The sequence below is a fragment of the Dromiciops gliroides genome, chromosome 2, assembly GCF_019393635.1.
Source record: "Dromiciops gliroides isolate mDroGli1 chromosome 2, mDroGli1.pri, whole genome shotgun sequence".
Lineage (NCBI taxonomy): Eukaryota > Metazoa > Chordata > Mammalia > Microbiotheria > Microbiotheriidae > Dromiciops > Dromiciops gliroides.
In genome coordinates, this window is record NC_057862.1 from 497,086,096 (window position 1) to 497,109,364 (window position 23,269).

At 38.4% G+C, this 23,269-nt stretch overlaps 1 pseudogene; it reads right to left on the reverse strand.

Annotated features, from left to right (window-relative positions):
* Positions 1-8,897: 8,897 nt before the first annotated feature.
* LOC122743051 overlaps positions 8,898-23,269 on the reverse strand; it is a 208,844-nt pseudogene continuing 194,472 nt past the window's right edge.

A 23,269-nucleotide genomic window follows, 5' to 3' on the forward strand; every position in this document is an offset into this window, starting at 1 on the left:
TGGAAAAACTAGAGCTTTAACTATATGGACCTTTGTTGGCAAGGTGATGTCTCTGTTTTCCTAGTATACTGTCCAGATTTGCCATACCTTTCCTTTTGAGAAGCAGGTGTCTTTCAAGAATATAAAATCTGAAACCATTTCCAATTCTTCTCCCTCTATTTGCCAGGAAGTGATGGGTCCAGTTGCCATGATGTTTTGATGTTCAATTTCAAGCTAGCTTTATACTCCCCTCTTTCACACTCACTAAACTGTTTCTTCATTCTTCTTCACTTCCTGCCATCAGTGCATATCTGAGATTGTTGATATTTCCCCCAGCAGCTTTTGATTTATCCAGATGGGCATTTCAAATGATATACTCTACATATAAGTTAAATAATTAAGGTGACAATATATAGCCTTGTACTCCATTTCCAATCTTAAGCCAAACAGGTGTTCCATTTTTTATTCTAACTGTGGCTTCTCCACTGGCATACATGTTCCCTAGGAGACAAGTAAGATGATCTGGTACTCCCACCTTTTAGGACTTGCCACATTTTGTTGTAATCCACATAGTCAAAGGCTTTAGTGTAGTCGATGAAACAGAAGTAGATAGTTTCTGAAACTCCCTAGCTTTCTCCATAATCCAGTGAATGTTGGCAATTTGGTCTCTTGTTCCTTTGCCTCTTTTAAAGCCAGCCTCCTCTTCTGGTAATGCTCCTTTCACATGTTGCTGAAGCCTACCCTGCAGAATATTAAGCATAAACTTGTTGGCATGTGAAACGAATGCAAGTTGTTCAGTAATTTGAATATTCTTTGGCATTTCTCTTATTAAGAATTGGAACATAAACTGATCCTTGCCAATTCATTAGCCACTGTTTAAATTTTCCAAATTTGTTGGCATATTTAGTGCAGCACTTTAACAGCATTATATTTTAGGATTTTAAATAGCTCAGCTGGAATTTTGTCACCTCCACTAGCGTTATTGTTAGCAATGCTTCCTAAGGTCCACTTAATTTCATTCTCCAGGATGTCTGGCTCTAGATCAGGAACTATACCACTGTGATTCTTGGTGATGATATATTTATTGTATAGTTCTTTTATGTATTCTTGCTTTTTGATTTCTCCTACTTATGTTAAGTACCTACCATTTTAGTCTTTTATCATGTCCATTTTCACATGAGATGTTCCCTTGACATCTCTAGTTTTATTTTTTTCCTTTGTGGGGCAATATTGGTTAAGTGACTCACCCAGGGTCACACAGCTATTAAGTGTCAAGTGTCTGAAGCCACATTTGAACTCAGGTCCTCCTGAATCCAGGGCCAGTGCTTTATCCACTGTGCCACCTAGCTGCTCCTCATCTCTCGTTTTCTTGAAGAAATTCTTGCCTTTCACATTCTATTGTTTTCTGCTATTTCTTTCATTGCTTATTTGAGAAAACCTGATCTTTCCTTGCTATTCTCTGGAAGTCTGCTTTCAATTGGGTATATCTTTCCCTTTATTCTTTCCCTTTTTCTTTCCCTTTCATTATTTTCTCAGCTATTTGTAAAGCCTCATCAAGAGTCATTTTGCTTTTTTGTTCTTCTTTTTCTTTGGAATGTTTTTTGTTGCTGCCTCCTAAAAAGTATTGTGAACTGTCCATAGTTCTTCAGGTACTCTGTCTTCCAGATCTAGTCTCTTAAATCAATTCATCACTTCTACTTCATATTCATAAGGGATGTCATTCAGGTCTTGGTCCAATGGTTTTCCCTACTTTCTTCAATTTATGTCTTAATTTTGCAATAAGAAGCTCATGGTATGATCCACAGTCACTCCAGGTCTTGTTTTAACTGACTGTATAGAGCTTCCCCACTTCTGAGTGCAAAGTATATAATCAACTTGTTTTCTATTTTGACCATCTGGTTATGTCCATGTGTAGCATCCCCTTCTGGGTTGTTGAAAAACTGTTTTCTATGACCAGTGACTCATCTTGACAAAATTCTGTTAGTCTCTGCCCTGGCTCATTTTGTACTTTGAGTCCAACTTGCATATTATTTCAATTATCCTTTGATTTCCTACTTTAGCATTCCAATCCCCTGTGATTAATGTGACATTCTTTGCGGGGGGAGAGATATTATTTCTAGAAGATGCTGTAGGATTTCATAGAGCTGATCAATGTTGGCCTTTTCACCATCAGGGGTTGGAGCATAGGACATATTACTGTGATATTGAATGGGTTCCCTTGGATTCAAACAGTTATCATACTGTCATTTTTGAGATTATATCCCATTACTGATTTTCTCATTCTTTTATTGAATATGTGGGCTATTCCATTTCTTCTTCTTTTTAAAAATAATAATAATAAACATTTTAATTTAAAATTTTGAGTACCAAATTCTATCCCTCCTTCCTTCCCTCCCTTCACTCCAGCCTGAGTCAGTAAGCAATCAGATATAGATTATACATTTACAATTATATAAAACATTACCTTATTGGTAATTTCATATAAGAAAGCATGAATAAAATAAAAAATGAAAGAAAGTGAAAAATAGCATGTTTCAGTCTGTGTTCAATCAATATCAGTTCTTTCTTTGGAGGTAGATAGTATGCTTTATCATTAGTCCTTTGGGAGTCCATTTCTTCTAAGGGATGCTTGCCCATAGTAGTATGTGTAGTGATCACTTGAATTAAATTCACGCATTCCCATCCATTTGTGATATACCATGTAGCATATTGTACATATTATAGTCATGCTGGGTCTACTGTATACTACATACCCATTTATATGCATGTATAAAATGAAAATACACATTTATGTGTGTATATGTGCACAAGCAAAAGTTTCACACCAATTAATCACAGAAGTACTAGACATCTCAGTGAAATCAAGTTAAAAATAGGATCATGGAGAATTTTAGTCATTGGATAAAGACAGATAACACTACAAGGAAATATCTTACGACTGGTCACAGAAACCAAATCATATCGATTAGGCACCATATTAAAACAGCAAGCTAGTTGAGAGATGAAGTAGGGGAGGATGACAAATTCAGGAGCTGAGAATCCCAGTCCCCTGAGAAAGAATTGCTCTTGGAGAGAGGTTAGAGGTTTGTTTTCTCTCTCTCTCTCTCTCTCTCTCTCTCTCTCTCTCTCTCTCTCTCTCTCTCTCTCTCTCTCTCTCTCTCCCTCCCTCCCTCCCTCTCTCCCTTTCCCCTTCCTCACTGACCAACTCCCTAGAAGATTTGTCTAGTAAGACACTATGCATATAGTTGGATGACACCAAGATGAAATATTCCTCTGAGCAAAAACAACTGAATATCTAGAGATGGGATTTAAAGGATATAACATAACTTCAGAAAGTCACCACCAATAAAGTTGGTAGCAGCATCCCCAGAGCAATAGTGGCTAAAGACAGTGTCTGTCTAAGAAGCCAAGAGATGTACTAGAGACTAGATATACGGAGGTCACTCACAGACCCAATGCCACTGCTGATTGACACAGAAACCTTAACAGGTCTAATCAACCTAGTCTGGCTTGCCCTTTCTTAGGCAGTCTGGAAGGCCACCCACCCTACCTCTGAGGGACTCACCATAATGGTGCCTGGTATATTATGGATACTCAGTTGACTTTAGCCCTGGTGCAGCTCGGAACTCCTGAACTCAAGCAACCAGCTTCAGCCTCCTTTAGTATGCAGGGATTGTAGGTATGTGCCTCAGTGGCTGACTGGGTGATTATTTCTGTAACAACTGCCCTTGCTGTACCTGCTTAGTGAATATCCTTTTTAAAAACTAATTAAGTCTGACTAATAATTACTGGGCTCCACTCCAGTGAAGACTTGTGAGCAGTAGTATTAGAAAATCTAATCCCATCAGTATTATTCTTAGAGCTCTAAGGAGAATAGTCATCTGCCACTCTTAGGGGATCCAACCAACCAATTTAAATGCGAGTTGGTGAAATAGCTCAAGAAGGAATACTATATACCTGACATAATTGGCTATTTCTTGGTATTTCCATGTGCATATTTATATGAGTCAATATGGTGTTGTCACTTAGTAGAGAGATCTGGAGTCAGGAATATGCAGGCTCTAGTTCTACCTTGTAAGGAGCAGCTAAGTGTCACAGTGGATAAATTGCCAGGCCTGGAAGCAGGAAGACTCCTCTTTCTGAGTTCAAATATGGCCTTAGACATGCCTAGCTGTGTGACCCTGGGCAAGGCACTTAATCTTGTTTGCCTCAGTTTCCTCATCTATAAAATGAGCATTGGGAGGCAATGGGAGACCACTTCAGTAGCTTTGCCAAGAAAACCCCAAAATAGGGTTACTACTAAAAATGACTAAACAAGTCTTACCTTTTATACATATGGTCAAATCACTTCATCTAACCCCTCAGTGTCTGAGGCAACTCTCTAAAACTTATCTACAATAATGAAGGGAGTTTCTCTATTAGTCAGTCAATAAACTTTTATTAAGTGTCTACAAAGAGCCAAATGAAATTACAGGCCTTTGCATGTATATGCAAACTGCATATATGTAAAGGCTGGGGGGTTAGAGTATAATATTTGTATAATTATGCATATATAAAATATTGGTGATATATGCATTATGTGTACATTACATTATTATGTTTATAATATATTTACAGATAATACTATAAGCTCTCAAAAATCTACTTTTTACATAGATGTGAATATGTTATTTGTCTGCATATGTTTATGTATATATACAGTAGAGCACATACATACATATGCCACTAATCTTATATCTTTAAATAAATATGCTGCTCCTCTTTGTTCATTTTCATTTCTTTTCCATTTACATCAGTGTGTATATGTGTGTGTGTGTGTGTGTATGAATATGTGTAAGTGCTATACTGTAGGTGATGAGGGCTGAGAAACAGTGTGAGAGCTAAGAGCTATCAAGCAAATGAGTGTCCTGTAGATTTCAGGAATCTGGTTAATGCAATTGCATGAGGTAGCTGCCTATTAATAGCTCTGACTGGGAAAATGAACTCATTGGTTATGCCCAAAGCAGTTCCTATTGCCTTTTTTTTCCTGTTAGTGCGATGAGGTAAAATTCTAGCCATGTTTTATGACTAAGCGGTTAAGCTGCCTCCCCCCCCCACACCCCCAAATGAGCCCAATAACTAACTAAATCTTCTTTTAATTGATTCTTTTGAAGCTCAGGTGTTTAATTGCTGTTTTCTTTCTTGGCCCTTTTGCTTAACCAATTCTCTCTTCCTTTCTCATTTCATGATCTTGGCAGTTAAGGATTTTTTAAATGAAAAATTTACATTATTAGCCCTGTGGGAAAGAATAGTAACTACCTCCCTAGCCTGTACCAAGTTGAATATGGTCTTAGAAATTATTAATTGTCAAATTAATCATTGCATTAGCAAGAAATAGGATCATAGGCTTAGAACTGAAAGGGACCTTAGAGGTCATCCACTCCAACCACTTTATTTTACAGAGGAAGAAATGAAGCTTATTGGGAAGTGACTTGCCCAAGGTCATATGGATCATAGGTCACAGATCCAGAACATTCTTTTCATTGTGACAGGCTACCTCTTCAATTTCTTAACCTCTGTGTGTTTTAGTTTATTCATAAGCAAAATAGGGTTTTTAACAGTATCTATCACCCCAAACATTTGATTATAAGTAAAACTGCTTCTAAAGCACTTTGAACACTTCATAAGAGTTATTTAAAATTTAAGACATTATTACATAAGTTCTTAGAAATAACACATTAGCTGTGGTCTTAGAAGAAAGACTTTAAGATTTTTTTCTGCACAGTTTGTCTTATGAAGGTTTTTTTTTAAATTTTCAAAATGATAGAGAGGTTTCTATACCAAAGACTTAGCATCTGTTGACTATCATATATAGCTGTCTTGATCTAAAATGTGAAGGTTGGTAAGAATTTTACTTCGACTTACTTCCCTCTCATATTTTAGATCATTAGAATAGTATTTCTAGCCACTCCTTCCCTCTCTTTCTGTACAGTTTGCACATACTTAAAGGATGAGCTCAATGCCAATACTCTCTGAGAGCCTTCCAGTAAGTTATGATGCTTTTTAATAACTCTATCGTGTCATTTTGTGCTCTAGTTATTCATGCATGCACTTTATCACCCATAGTAGTAATAATAACTGACATTTATGTAGCACTTTAAAAACATTGTTTCATTGATTTTCACAATAAGGTAGGTAATCTGAGGTAGGTATTCCAGATATTATCCCCATTTTACATAGTAAAATCTATAACTGAGGCTCAGAGAGGTTATGACTTTCAAATTTTAACCCAGCTCATGAATTTTCAGAGCAGGATTTGAACTAAGATAATGCAGTGGAAAAAGCATGGAGTAATAGGACTAAGGTTCAAATACTAGTTCTATTTAATATTATTGTGGCCCTTGGGCAATTCACGTAACCTCTGTGGGTCTCAGTTTCCTCACCTTTAAATAAGGGTCCCCTTTATCTGTAAGTCTGTGATCCTGTGAACATCTAGGTCACTCTTTACTTCAAGATGAACGTACTCTCCATTGTTCCCTATCAACCCTCTTATGGGGATCAACAACTTCTGGAAGGTAAGGGAAAAGTTTCTTATTTTCTCCATCACTTGACTTAGCATTTTGTATATAGGATATACTTAACAAATTGAATGAAATAGACTTCTAGACTTCTAGGATACAGGTGTCATACCTGCACTGAAGTAATAACAATAATGAGTCACATTTATGTAGCACTTCGGGTTTGTAGAGTGTATTATGGTGTTGAATAGTCATTGTGGTATACTAAATATTTCAAAATGGTCTAAAGGGCATATGGGGGAAGCACTTACTTTCATACTTGAAAAATCCATTATTCCATGTAGGTGGATGCTCTTTTCACCAGTACAAATCACCACCTAGCACATGTTCTCATCTTGTGATTTTCTCAGGGAGCTGCTGAAGGCTGTTTGTACTAACTCCAGAAAATTAATTGTTAAATTTTCAGGGTAAGAATTTCCAACTAATAAATCAGTGAATAATACAACCAAGGCATGATCTATTGGGTTTTTTGACTGATTAGACTTAAGAAGGTGATGAAGAAAATGTGAATTATGCCGATTAAACTAAGAAAAGTATGCTCCCCATATTCCCCCCACAGAGGACCATTGTTAAACATTTATTGAAACTTCTCTGTCTATTCATGTTCATTTCTTCTGTAAATTCCCCACAGATATTCCCCTGCCAATATGCTGGAGGCCTGCTTCTGAATCTTTTAATATTCTGTGGACATCAGTATGATATTTGCACTGTTCATCTGTTATCCTTCACTCTCACTACCACCCTATATCTGTATCTACTCATGCATCCCTTCAATGATGTATTCCTACCTTATTTCTCTTCATGTTTTTATTTATAATATGCAGCAGAAAATGTGTTTTATTAATATGTAGATTTTCATTGAATGGAGGGCAAGCAATAAAATATAACTAGGTGGCAAAGTGCACTGGCCCTGGAATCAGGATGATGTGAGTTCAAATCTCGCCTTAGATACTTATTAGCTGTGTGACGCTGGACAAGTCACTTAACCCTGTTTGACCTAATTTCTCATCTTTAAAATTAGTCAGAGAAGAAAACGACAAGTCACTCCAGTATCTTTGCCAATAAAACCCCAAATGGGGTCATGGAGAGTTAGATATGACTGAAATGACTCAAGGACAACATATAAATGGATAGATACTGTGTATGACTGTGATATGTATTTGTATCTCAACATAAGTTGGTGGTAATCAGATGATGACTATTCCCCTTCACCCTTCCTTTGCAACACAATTTTCCCCCTAATATTGTTTTCAACTACAAGCAGGAGGCCTAGTCCTCCTGAGCTTCAGCTCTTAGCTCTTCCTTTCCTTCCAAAGTTACCAATACTTAAGTAAGAATTACTTGATGTCATAGGGCCAGAAATGTCTGGAAAGAGATAGCAACCATGCAATTGATAGCAAATGCAAGTGACAGCAGCCATGAAAAAGGAACCACTAAACAATTGGGTGTAAAATCTGAAGTGTTTTAAAGTGGATTAAAATTTGGTGGGGGCAGCTAGGTGGCACAGTGGATAAAGCACCAGCCCTGGATTCAGGAGGACCTGAGTTCAAATCCAGCCACAGACACTTGACACTTACTAGCTGTGTGACCCTGGGTAAGTCACTTAACCCTCATTGCCACATCAAAAAAAAACCAAAAACCAAAAACCAAAACCAAAATTTGGTTAGGTCATAGAAGTGACTGCTTCCACATTATGCTGCTGCAGTATCTCATTCTTACACATCAGCCCAACTTCTGGCATTTTCATTGTTGATATTTTTAATTTTATGAATTATTTCAAATATTTTATTATTAAATTATTTTCTTTTCAATGCAACTCATACATTTTCCAAGAGTTTTGACTTATTCTTAAATCGTGGCACCTATACTTTTTATTTTATTTTTTCAGATAACACATCTTCACATTCCTTTTAGATATTTTCTCCCCATTGGGAAGGCAAAATTCAATATCTAGAAATTAATTTTGCATAGAAATATTTCTATAACATTGGTTCACTGTTTTATGAGCTATCTACATATTTTCTAGTGTAAGTCACAGACTAGGATTTGTAATGAAAAAACCGAATGAATTAAACAGCATTTATTGTTTTGTTATGTGCAAAACACTCTGCTAAGCTATAAGAATACAAAAATTAAAGCAAGCCAGTTCCTGTCCTAAAGGAGATCACATTCTAATAGAGTGGGGAGAGGGGAAAACATATATAAGAGGTTTTAGCTGCAAGCCTGATGGAAAGGCTTCATAGTCTTCAGGATGCAACAGCAAAGCAGATGTTAGTGCATCTTCATTGATGTTATTGGCACTTATAAAACTATAACCATTTCTGATGTAGAGCCATTTGACAATACCAAGGATTTTGATGGTAAGAAATCTTCAATAGTTGAGGCAGTTGAGAAGGCAGGGACTACAGTACCTAAAGAAGAATTTGCCAGGTTACATCTCCATAAGAGTTAATTTCCTTGATGATAGCTGCAGAGGCTGGGCTTGAAGCAGGACCAGTGGTCTGGAGGAAGGGAATGTGACAGTATTATTCTCAGAGCAAAAAATAAGTTGCTAAATATATCTTCTATATAAGCTTTTTAAAGACGGGCAATGATAAACTGGAATATGTCCAGAAGACAATGATGAAGATGGTGAAGGATATGGAAAGCATATTAAAATCAGCTGAAAGAACTAGGTATATTTATTCAACCAGAGAAGACAAAATTTAAGAACATGACAACTGTCATCACACATTTAAAGGTCAGTCAAATGAAAGAAGGATTTGATTTATTTTTTATTTTTTTGTAATTGTAGAGGGTAGAGCTAGGAACAATTGGATGAATTACAAAGATGCCAACTTTGGATCCATGACAGATTGACTTTCTAACAGTAAGAGCTGTCCAAAAATGGAATAGAGTGCATGGTGAGTTAGTGATCTCAGGAGGTTTTCTAAAAATGATAAATATAGAAATGATTCCTATATTAGGTGGGAGGTTTTATACAATGACTAAGTACTCTTCCAACTCAAAGATCCTTTGATTCTAGTCAGTTATCCTAAATAAATACCCCTAGATATAGTGTGGGTATTGAGTGGAAAATGACCTCAGAAGGGAAATTCTCAGTTTGCAGTCATTATAGAGATTCTTTTATTTTTATAATGTTTGCACCATTAGAATATGAATGTTTTGATGGCAAGAACTGTGAGTTTTGTCTTTCTTTTTTTGTATCCCCATCTCATAGCACAGGCATGGCATATAATAAGGGCTTAATAAACACTTCTTGACTAATTGACTAATTTCTTTGGAGGTTGCGAAAGCAATTCAATTCAATTTCACAAACATTTGCTAAACTACTATGTGCTTGGAATTGTATAGGAATTTGAAAAATTCACAAGACTATAAAATTAGATAATTGAGACCATGAGGACATCTTTTTTTTAAGTGTCACAAGAAGGTGGGAAGATGTTCTACGCTGAAATTGAAACAGGCCAGTCCCTTGATAGTTTATGTCAAATCTAGTCAACAAGCATTTATTAAGTGATCATTATGTGCCAGGCACCTTACTAATAAAAAGGAAGACCAAAACAGGCCTTACTCTTGAGGATGGATGATGTGCCCGACGTTGTTGAGCATGGCCCGGACATTTTTGTTGATGGTGGTCCTCACATAGGAAGTGGCAGGCTTCCTCCGACCTGCCTGCTGCTTCAGCACCACCATCATGCCCTTGCTGTCAGAGGCTGGCTTGATGCCCACGGTATTCTGGTGGATCAAGCCATTGTAGTGGAACGAGTTTCAGGCCTTGAGGTTGTTGGGCTCAGAGCTGTAGGTATACTTGTTGTGCTTGATGAGGAAGCTGGAGCTGTTCCACAGGACCACCCGCTGCACATGGGCCGACATGGCGGCAGCGGGGGCGACCTCGGGCAGCGGTGACCTCCACCAGCGAGGACTGCTCTCGCGGCGATTCCTGGAGATGGAAAGAGCAACAGGCCTTACTCTCAAAGAACTTACATTCTAATGGGGGAGACAACATGTAAATAACTATGTATGAATGAGATATATGTAATCTATATAGATATATACACACATGCACACATGTGTATATGTGCATGTTCGCATACATAAAACATATAAAATACACATATTATATGTGTGCGATATACATGTATGTACATATACATAAATGAAATAAGTGAGATAATCTCAGAGAGAAAGACTTAGTATTAAGGGGAATTTGAAAAGGCTTCTTGTAGAAGGTGAAATGTTAGCTGAGACTTGAAGAAAGCCAAGGACAAGGAGGTGAGAAAGAGAATTTCAGATACGGGGGACAGCTAGTGAAAGCCCACAGAGTGGGAGTGTCTTGTGTGAGGAACAGGAATGAGGCCAATGTGATATTGTTCAAAATGAAATGAGATACTCACAGGTTATTCATCAGTTAACAAAAAAAGGTATATTTAGCCAAGAAGGGGAAGGATATTCAATAAAGATGTGTCTAAAGGGCACAATGAATTGATTCATCTAAGCAAAGTTTCCCTGTCTGGGAGATGCCCATTGTGGTCCATCAGTGTAAAATCAGAGATCTCTTAGACTACCTTCTTCTGGTCATTTTGTTCTCAAACGATTTTAGCTGCACATCAGATGGAATGTTAATGTATTTTCTTTTGTCAATACATCATTTCAATTGATATCATCTCCATTTCTGATGTTGAGCTATTTGACAATGCAAAAACCTTGGTGATGTGAACTTTCTTTCCCAAGTCTTCATGAGCTAATGAAAAGTGTTTGGACTGTAACACTTGTGAAGGCAGTTGTGAGTCAGGGCTCTTGACAGGTTACTACTATTGTTGATGGTGGCTGAGCCACAGCTAGATCTAGCAGGACACCCAGAGGAGAGTGACAGAAACTTAACAGGACTGGAAGTCAGTGTCAGAGGAGGTTTCATTGTAGAAACTAAGATTGCTGGTCTCTTGGACTGTCTTTGCTCTCTTCTTGTTCTGATTTCATCAGTTGATGGGTAACCTGGACAAAATCCTTTGTATTTTGGCTTTGCAATTTTTAACTCCTCTCATTCTGTTGCCAGGTCCCTGTGCTCAGAGACCTCAGGCTTCAATGCAGGATGGATGAAAGCAAGCACTCAGAAAGAAAGGCCAGCAGAGTATAAATTACAAGAATTGCCAGTCTGCCTCGTGCTCCACCGAGGCAGACTGGCAATTCTTATAATTTACAGACTGAGAATTTGCCTGGGCACCAAGAGATTAAGTGACTTTTTCATTTTCATAGAATTTGTATACATTAGATAAGAATCCTAGACCTGCCCTCTACCCACTATTCCACAAAGGGTTATTAAGAGAAGCTGTACCTTGGACCTCAGGGTGCAAGAGAGAGAGAAAACCACCTTTCCTTATATTTGCTGTCATTAGCAGGAATAGAAAGGACTGAATAGACCAGCATGGAGAGGCTGCACTGATGAATCCTATCCACAGAACTTTTTCTATCATGCCATCCCTGCACTATATCCTTCTGCTATTTTTTTTGTGGGGCAATGAGGGTTAAGTGACTTGCCCAGGGTCACACAGCTAGTAAGTGTCAAGTGTCTGAGGCCACATTTGAACTCAGGTCCTCCTGAATCCAGGGCTGGTGCTTTATCCACTGTGCCACCTAGCTGCCCTCAGGTCCTTCTACTCTTAACGTACCACTTAGCTCCCTTTTATGTCTTCCCCCATTAGAAAATAAACGCCTTGAGGGTAAGGACCATCTTTCTGCTTCCATTTATATACCATTGCTTAGCACATTCCCTAACACATAATAAGTGTGCCAAGCAGTATGTTAAGTGCTGTGGATATAAAGACAAAAACAAACAAACTTTTAAAAAAAAAGGTACTTTCCCTCAAGAAGTTCACTCTGATGAAGGAGACAAAATGCAGATAACTAAATATATGCAAGATAAATTTGGGGTAATCTCAGAAAGAAGGCAGTAAGATTAAGGAGTTCTAGGAAAGTAGCCTTGAAAATACATGCATATACACAACACATATACACACATACACATATACATATGTGCACACACATATGTACAAATATGTAGATGTGTATGTATATATACACATGCATATATGTATGTGTGTGTCTCTGTCTCTATCTCTATCCCTATCCCTATCCATTTATATCTCCATCATCTATATCTATATGGAATGCTTCACAAATTTGCATGTAGTCCTTGTGTTGTCTTTAAAGTCAGTCTGAGGACCTGGCTTCCTGTTGTGACTCTGATAATTTCCACCTGTGTGACTTCAGGCAAGTCTCTTCCCTTTTCTAGCCTTAGATTTTCTCTTTAAAATAAGAGGGTTGGACCAGATGACCTTGAACGCCCAGTCTAGCTCTATGTTTTGTGATCTTGGACTGACTCTGACTGAAATTTCTCACATCATCCTAAGAGAAGGGAGATGATAGAGGCTCTCTATACCATCTCCTCCTGTTGTTTGAAAGAATTCTCATGTGGCTAAGTAGTTATTCTTTCCCCCAACCCTCTGAGTCGTTTCAGCCATGGTCTATTTTATCCATAAGTCTTCAGAGTTTGTTGCTGATCAGTACTAAAGTTCTGGCCTGTGCTTATTCCATGCAAGGCCTGCATAAAGAGATGCTTTACAGTATGCCAGATAAATAAATGACATGGCAAGCAAACTATTGGTGTGTGTATTTTTGGTTTGTAGTAGTGAAGAATAGGATATGAGATGTGAAAGGGAAGTTATTTATAGTATTTCCTGGTCATACATATGCTGGATAAACAGATTCAGCTGAAGTATGTTTATTGTGTTAATGCTAATCACAGTTACTCTGCTGGGCTATGTTAGGCCCAGTAAAGAAATGGTTAGAAAGGCTGTTCTAAATTAGATATTCAAGGCCCTGCACATGGCCAACATAAAAAAAATAAGTATAGACCTCTACATAGGCATAAGTGCAGGTTATATTCTAACCATATTTTCCAGAAGCACAGATATGAAAACCATGCAAGAGGCCCACACACAGAGTTTTCATCTCCATAGACTGAAATCCAAAGTTAGAATATAGTAGCTCTTTTTCATATGTCAGAAAGTGAAGAAGTACTCATTGATCAAAGAAGATATCTGCAAAGTGGTAACCAGAGTGTTTGGCACATAGTAGGTGCTTAATAAATACTTTATCCCCTTCCCTTCCAAATTGTATCTATAACTCTATGCTTTATTGATCCATGGACCAAACTTAATATTGTACAGCTCTCAAAAATATTTTCAGCTTATACAGGATATCCTCAAAGTCTTAATGCCGTTTAAAGCTTATAGCTTAAAAGTAAAATAACAGCCCAAAATAAAAACCAAACCAAACTCTGTATGTAACGCACAATTTGGGGTAAATATTCAAATACATGGTGAAATGGGTCTACATGTGTTCCCCCGAAAACCACCACATCAATTTGTTTTGATAGTATTGGTGAATTGGGAGGCCTTTTGTGTGGGAAACTATTATTTTGTATGGGGTACAGTGGCAGTATGGAGTGGTAGACAGTAAAAATCCAAGAAGACCCCACTGCGAATTCTGCCTCTGTCACTGCTTTTTAACCCTAGGTGAATAATTAGGTGGTGCCATAATGCATAGAGTGGAGTGCCTGGAGTCAGAAGACTCATCTTCTTGAGTTCAAATCCAGCATCAGACACTTACTAGCGGCGTGACCCTGGGCAAGTCACTTAACCCTCTTTGTCTCAGTTTCTTCATTTGTAAAAATGAGCTGGAGAGGGAAATGGCAAACCACTCCAGCATCTTTCCCAAGAAGACCCCAAAGGGGGTCTCAAAGACTTAGACATGACTGAAAAAATGACTGAACAAGTAGCTTAACCTCTGAGTACCTTCAGAAACCCCCTAGGAATTATCTGGTTGTGAGATCAATGAATAGAATCCCACAATAACAGTTCTCCAGGTTAAGGAAATGAGAGCTACTTCTTTAACAAAGGATAAGAAGTTTTGTTGCCAATCATTTTCCTTGAGGGGAACCTAGGGGGAACAAGGTCAAATTTTCAGTTGGTATCAGGAGTTTGGCTCATAAATAATTGTTATCCAAAGCAATTTATTCACCACAACTTGGAAAAGTGGGATGTAGGAGAGGCTGTGGGGTGTATTAGGGGAGAGGGGGCCAGGGCAAGGGGTTTGGACCTGAGGTCAAACTGTGACTTGCTACTGCCTGTGTGACCTTGGGCAAGTCGCTTCCTCCTCTCCTCCAACAAACTTATCTCTCTTTCCCCCTTTAGCCTGATTAGAGCTACTGCTATTAGGGTATTCAGTACCTCCAAGGACCCATTGGATTTGAGATTTTCCTGGCACTAAATCATGTGGGGATGAGAACTTCACTATACCAGAGATCAGGTATTCCATCTTTACTTTCATGTGGGGTACTCTGTTGTAAGCTTTGATAACTGACTGGCAGTGTCAGCATGGCTTAATTCCAAGTTTCATGGAAAAGATGTAGTTCCTAATTATTTTTACAACTCAATTAAGATTCTAGCTTGTTTGGAATTCCTCAGCTTTTGCTGAAGTAGTTCCAATCAGGAGGGCTCTCAGTACTTGGGAAATAATCCAGCTTTGACTATTATGTTGGAAAATATCTTGCAAGTCAGAAGTTAGGATCAAGATACTGATGTACTGTAGAAATAACTTTTTTGGCTATTATTTCACTTCAAGGCAGCATATTTATAAATAGTGTCTTCTATTAGGCTGTTTTCCTCTCCCTCCTATGCAGCTAATTTATTTAAGAATCACTATATGGAGCAGCTAGGTGGCACAGTGGATAAAGCACTGGCCTTGGATTCAGGAGAACCTGAGTTCAAATGTGGCCTCAGACACTTGACACTTACTAGCTGTGTGACTCTGTGCAAGTCACTTAATCCTCATTGCCCCACAAAAAAAAAATGAAGAAGCACTATGATTTTTATTTCATCAAATCAAAGGTGTGAGGATCATAGGATCATAGATTTAGAGGTAGAGGGCACTTCAGACATTATTTAGCACAACTCCCTCATTTTTCAGAGGAATAAACTGAGGCCTAAGGAGGTTGGAGGAGTCAACCATGGTCACACAGGTATTATCAGCAGCAGGATTTGAACACAGATCCCTTTGTTCCTCTGACTCTAGAATCAGTGCTCTGTCCAGTGTGACAAGGTACCTGCCACCAGGGTCATTTAAATTTAAATCAACTTAATATTCCTATGCTTTTTTTCAGGGCAATGAGGGTTGTAACTTGCCCAAGGTCACAGAACTAGTAAGTGACAAGTGTCTGAGACCATATTTGAACTCAGGTCCTCCTGAATCCAGGGCTGGTGATTTATCCACTGCACCACCTAGCTCCTCCCACTATCCCTCTGCTTTCCATGAAAGAGGCAACTTCAAGGGTGGGAAGCGCCTGGATTTGCATTTTTTTTCTTTTTTTAAAGCCATACTTCAATACTTACATTAAAGATTATAATTCTCCTTCAACCAAGCTGGTGATGAGCCTTTCTGAATTTTAACTAGGCCATTTTTTTGTACAGAAACTCTAGCAGGCCACTACTCAAAGGTTTTCTAACTTGGTTACTACCTGACACTTCTTACGCTTTACTGGTTGAGACTTTGATAACTTGGAATGATGCAATGGAAAAGGACATAGGAGTTAATAAATCTTGGAAACAGAAAACCCTCTGAGTGTTAACACCAATGACCACCAGTTCCCACTTTCCTTTGGACTGCTGTATTGTGTAACTTGGAGCACTGAGTTGATGCCAAATGTAAGGTTATTATTGACAAGATGTGCCAAGATGTGGGAGGCCATATAAAAAAAGGGCTTCCTGACATCTGGTTCCTGAGGACTGCTATACAGCCAGGGAAAAACTTCTGAATGAGCCTCAGGAAAAGGACTCCTGTAAGCTATTGGTACCCCTCCATAGCTGGGGCTCAGTTTGAATGCCCCATTTCAACATTCACTTGATACAGACATGATTGAATGTGTCAAGTAATATTATTTCTGCTTTAAAACATTTTTTTAAAAAGCTACTCATTATTTTTTCCTTGATATAAACCTATTGTTATTTTAAACATTTTTTAAAAGAAAATAGTTATGATTATACATGTCAGGGTGGTAAGAGGTGGAGTATAAATTCTGTCTTTATCTTGTGTGCATTTTCTACAGAATAGATAAAGTTCTGTGTGTGTGTGTTAAGGTGCCCCCTCACCCACATCCATTTCTTTCATAAGTGTGCCCAAAAAAGGAAAGAAAAAGAAAAAAGGATTTGAAAGAACTAGTAGAAAAATTTCATTATAGCATAGTCATGAGAGGCAACATGGCATGGTGGGTACAGAGAATTAGCCTTCAAGTGAGCAAAACCTAGGTAAGAGTCATACCTCTGAAACACACTGTCTTTAGGATCCCAGGCAAGTCATTTAACCACCAGATAACTTACTAAGACTCTACCTTGTAGTAAAGCTGTATCTATGTTTGGGAATGGAGTTTCCTTCCAGAGAGTTCTGGACCAAAAATATATCACATACATTTCAATGATCACACTGACCTTAGGACAAACAGCACTTAGTAGGAATGCCTTCACTCACATTAATGAGGGCTTCTTCTCTGAGTGCTTATTTCTGACTGCTTCTAGATAATAAATTCATTTAATTTCTTTAAAGGAATGGTTTGAAATAAAAATAGTTTAAAAACCCCTTAAAGTTTAATGTACTCAAAACCTAGCTGAATGAGGAGGAGGATATACAGCCAAAGGCAAGAAATTTCCCACCTCTTCCTTTGTCACCCACCACTTCCTCTACTTGGTGCCTACTCCTTTTGCCATTATCCAAGCTCTGTTCCTGGGATAGTTACCTGTGTCCCCCTTCAAGTTCCTTTTTCTTTCAACTCTTCTTTATTCCCCCTTCCACATATACACACATTGTTTTGGGCTCAGCTGTTTTCCAGACTGCCCTTAACTCTGCCCTGGTCTTACATAAGGACCCACCCATATCACTACTCTACCACCTGCCTAAGCCACAAACCGCTAAGGACTCCTTCTATTAAAGCTGCTCCTGCCTTATGTCTTTCCCACTGCCAGCTGTCTCCTCCCTCCTCCCCCAGCCTCTGACACCTGCGGTACCACCCTCTCCATCATCTAGCACTGCAGCACCATGCCCTTCCTTGAAGGCTGATGAACCCTGTTCATACTGTTGGGGACAGGCAGGTGTTCGGGCTGCAGGATATAGTGCTGCAGGTGGGAACGGAGCCAGGTGCTTCATGAGGATCGAAGCATTTGGATGCAGAAAGAGCCAGCAGTGAGAAGCACTGAATGGCAACACTGGTAGCATGCCAGGACTCCCTGCAGGGACTGAAACAGGAGTCCAGACAATGTAAGGAGATCTTTATAGGGAATTCAAAAGATAAAAAAGGTGGCATAGGTATCTGGGGATTGAAACCTTTCTGGAGATACAGGGGTCATGGGGAAGGGGAAGGGGACTGAGGGCAGAAAAAAATCTGAAAAGGTGAACTGAAAGGTACCGGCATACTTGGAAATATGCCATTTTAACAAGGTTGCAGAGAGAAAAAAGCCCTTGATTTAGAACTTGGTTTGAATTCTGGTGCTGCTACTTGCTAGCTGCAGAGCCATGGAGAAATCACTTTACTTTTTTGAGGTTCAGTTCTTTCATTTACAAAATGGGGATGATTTTATAGATGATTCCACTGTTACTGGGTTCTTCTGAGCTGAGTGCCTTGCAAAACATTCTATAGATATGTGAGTTTAAGAAAAATAGTTTCTACTTCTTCTGTTTAGAGTGACAGCATAAATAGGCATCAAAGTAATCTATCTCCTTCCTGCTTAAGATGAATATCCAGAGGACCTGAGTTCAAATCTGGCCTCAGACACGTAACACTTACTAGCTGTGTGACCCTGGGCAAGTCACTTAACCTCAATTGCCTCACAAAAAAAAGAAAGAAAAAAAAGATGAATATCAAGTTGTTTTGTCCTTAGTGGGTCTCCACTAAGCCTTCTTCGGAGGCTTGCTTCATGAAATGCTAAAAGACTGAAACAGACTGAAACAGAAGCTGATGCAGTTATAATCACAGAATGATAACGCACCTACCAGTAGGGCCTCATTCATTATAGAATTGTTGTCTGTGAGGAATCGCAAGGCATCCTTCCCCTTTGCTTTTAGGTAAGACTGCCTTCAACTCAGTATTGTCAACATTTACCAGCTCTTGAAAAATGTTTGCCAGACAATCCAATCCTACCACTCCCACCCCAATACTCCCCCCAAAATTCTGAGAGCAAAATAAATAAGATAATTTTATAAATTAACACCCTTTTTAAGGTTTTCTTTCTATCCTGTTAAATTAGTTTTAGGTCAGGGTTATAAACCCAAGTAGTCATGGCTAGTTGTTATCGTGGATAAAGCATGTATCTTGTAATTGGGAAGATCTGAGTTCAGATTTTGCACCAGTCATTTACTTGATGCATGACACCAGGCACTGATCCTTGCTGTCTGCCTCAGTTTCTTTGTCTGTAAAGTAGGGATAATAATATCCCTTAGCTCATAGTGTTGTCTGTTGTATGGATAAAATAATAAAATATTCGTAAAGCTCCTTGAAAACTTTAAAGTGCTATGTAAATGAAAGCTCTTCTTATTAAAATCACCTAGAGAAAGAGATTCTATACCTCTAATATAGTCATATGTAGGAGTGTTTTTAATAAGACTGTGCATTTCTCCTGCTACCAGTGAAGCCCCTTCTGCAGAATCCGAGAACTGCTTCTCACCCAAGGCCTGTAGTAGTCCTTCAAATGCTCATAGGCTCACATTCTGTTTCCATTCTTCCTTCTCTTCACTAGGCTCAATAACCTGATTTTTAAACTTTAATTAAAAACTAATTCTGAATGATATTTGACGGAGCACCGAGTGAAGTTTGTATTCCATGTGATTCGTGTGGTAACAAGGCAAGCTTCAATTCAAATGTCTAAAATGGGGATTAAAGTATTTGCAATCTATTCATCTATAAGCAGGAGGCATGTAAGGATAAGTGAGTTTATGTTTGTAAAGTGCTTTGGTGTATTTAGTAGAAAAAGACTGTAGGCTATAATATAACATCTCTAATCTACATCTGAAATTTAAGAAATGTCACAGATCACAGTCGAAAATATTTTATAACTCTTTTGTCACCAAAGATATTGTAAAGAACAGCTTATATTTGATATATGTTATCCAGTGATCTATGTTTACACTATGTTAGTGCTACATTTAATCTACGAAGGCTTTGTGTATAGTTTTGGCTGTTGCTGGAATGAGATAACTGGACCCGATTATTTTGTTTTAAATGGAAGGAATCAATCATATCCTTATCAGTTAACATGTAAAGTCCAGTGCTGAGGTCTTGAAAAGGTAACTTAAAAATGACCTGGAAGATTGTGACAAAATAGCCAGATTTCAACAATTCCTATTGTTAAAAATCTTTCCTCGAGGGGCAGCTAGGTGGCCCAGTGAATAGAGCACCGGCCCTGGAGTCAGGAGAACCTGAGTTCAAATCCAGCCTCAGACACATAACACTTACTAGCTGTGTGACCCTGGGCAAGTCACTTAACCCCAATTGCCTCACTAAAAAAACAAACAAAAACATATTTCCTCGAGGTGTTCATATTTGTGCTTTAGTTAGCACAGTAGGGTGAATACAAGAAAATCTAGTGCTGAGCTGTCTGTACTTGATGAACACTTGCACAGATTTTTGATGACTGAGAAACAAGTAGGGCATCAGGATACTAGAATGCTTGTACTAAAAAAGACTCTAGACTACAGATATTGGTTCCCTTAAATTCACAGATGAAGAAACAAGATTATTTTGCTAAAAGTCATCTGAGCAGTGATGAGAACCCAGATTTCTAGACTCCAGAGTATGTTGCTCTTGCTTTTGTACCATAATGACTCTGAACAATGGGAGCGTATAGATTGTTGGCCAAATGTGGCTGAAGGCAACACTCCTCCCAGTTTCTTATGTGTGTAGATGCTTTGAACATCAGTTCTAATAGTATAGTACTGTGAGTGTAGCTGCATAAAGTGCATTATATGGGGTTGAATTTGTACCATACCCAAGCAATTTAGACGTTTTTTTCTTTCCCTTCTTTTCCTTTCCTTTCCCTTCCTTAGTTTGTGGTGTTGTTCACTGATTTCAGGCATGACTAACTTTTTGTGACCCCATTTGGGGTTTTCTTGGAAAAGATATGGGATTGACTTTCCATTTCTTTCTCCAGTTCATTTTACAGATGAGGAAACTGAGGCAAACAGGTTTAAGTGACTTTCCCAGGTTCACACAGCTAATAAGTATCTGAGGCTAGATTTGAACTCAGGGCTTCCTGACTCTAGGTCTGGTTCCTTAACCATTGTACTACCTAGCTGCCCTTCCTTTTTGTTTTTGTTTTTGTTTTTGTGAGGCAATGGGGGTTAAGTGACTTGCCCAGGATCACACAGCTAGTATCAAGTGTCTGAGACTGGATTTGAACTCAGGTCCTCCTGAATTCAGGGCCACTGCTTTATCCACTGCACCATCTAGCTGCCCCCTCTCCTCCTTTTTATTAAGCACTTATCATATATAAGGCTCTTTGCTAGTTACTATAGGACATATAAAGAATAAAACAGTTTCTACCCTCTAAAAACTGACTATTTAATGGTTTAATTAAGTGAAATCCCTGATATGAGTGTCTTTTATTGTGAGTTGCTTTTTTCCCCTCCTGGTTACTTGAGACTTCTAGTTACTTGACCTCTGATAAATTGAAGCAAGTCCAAATTTCCATGAAAAATACTTCAAATAATCTGGAGTTGTCAGTTGTGTCATCTTTGTCAGCAAATTTCTTCGAAAAGTTGAACTTCCAAAGGATGTTATCTCCTCATTGAATTATGCCTTCAAATAATGCAAATATAAATCCATCCAGGCCTTTCAATCCTATGTGACATTTGTCCCATGATTCCATCATATAAGGTCCACCCAATGTCCTAGAGTCCTTCTTCTTCTCTTCACATTGCATAGATACCAGTGGAGCATTCAGGCAGTCCATTGTTTGTTTCTCATTCTGGCTTTGTGACCAGCCCATCTTTTTCTTTTCCATTTACATGTTTGTCTGGTGATCTTCTTTATACCATTTCTGCATAATTCCCAATTTGGAACGTGGTTCAGCCTGCTTGAGCTTACCTACCTTTTGTTATCCCATTCAATCATCACTTATCTGAATCTGGGTAAGTCTTGTTCGAATAAAGGTTATTGGAAAGCATTCTGGAAACACTTCGAAGAATCATATCATATAAAATGTTCTTTGTGGAAATACCATTACCCTCAGAACTACAAGATGCTAAAATACTACATGGACACATAGTGCAGCCCTAATGTTCAGTGGAAATCATGGAGGTTTTTCAAGTCTTCTAAAGGGAGAAGCAAAATTATAATTTACTTAATATATCCAAATCACTTTTTCTTAGTTGTTTGAAGATAATCATACCTCTCTATGTTGCCTCAGTACCTAATAAGATAGATGCTATGTAGAGATATCAAAATGTTCTCTCAGTTGAGATGGACTTCAGGGTCAGAAAGGAGAAGGCTGGACTTGGCTTTTTTTTTCTCCTCACAGCCTCTTTTTATACTCCATAAACCAAAAAATCTCTATTCAGATGACCGGGGTGTTTGTCACCATACGGAACATGGCCCTTTGTCTTTTCCCACTTCACAACAACCCAGAGTTGCTCCATCCCAACCTCAAATTTCCTACAGTGTGCCATGAGGCTGATGGAGCTTAATGAGATTCAGGACTAGGAGAAAAGAGCAGCTGCCATCCAGGTGGTGTGCCACAAATGCTCCCCAGAACCCAGCAGGAAGCTGTATAAGTTTAATTCAGTGAAGCAAATTTAATCATTTGCCTCTTTGTAAATGGGGGGCATAGGGGAAAAAAGATTTTCTTTGGAGAATTCTAACAAAACAACTACATTTGCTCACAATGCCAATGCTTAGATTTCTCCCTCCTTGTATATAGCCAAGTTGCATGATTTTTCCAATAGCAGTCACATATTCAAACACATCTTACACCAGAACCTCCTTAGAGACCTCAGTCTGTAAACATTCCCATTCTTTTCACGAAGAGTTGAAGGTTTTGGACACATGTGAACAGAGCTTTATTTCTTCTCCTCTTCCAAATGCCTATTTGTCAGTACTATAGTGGAGAAAATGGAATAAAGAAAAAAAACAATGAAACTCAAATCAGCTGTTTTAGAAATTTTAGAACAATTTGTTTTCAATTTCCTGAGGATCCAAGGAAGATAAGAAAAACAGCTTATTTTATGGGTCACCATGAACACAACGACAAGATATTAGGTACAATATGAAAGAAAACTAAGCTTTCATTGGAACTGATGCAACACATTTGTCACATTGCTGAATTTAAACTGGCTACTAATTCATACTACCTCATCACTTAATGGAAGTTATATGAGGTTAGATGTGAGAGATGAGGTGTAACAAGATCAAGGAAAGGTTGGTTTATGCCCAAATTTGTTCAATAGGTGTCCCTCCTCCATTCTTGCTGAGTTTTAGCCTTAATGTATGTAAATTAAGTGTACTAGTGGTGTTCATTGTCTCCTAGACATCAAGCAAGAAGGGATCCTTCAAAGCCCTCTGGTCCAACCCTTTCATTTTACAAATAAGTAAACTGATTAAATGACAGGTGCTAAGTTTCCAAAGTGGAATTTGA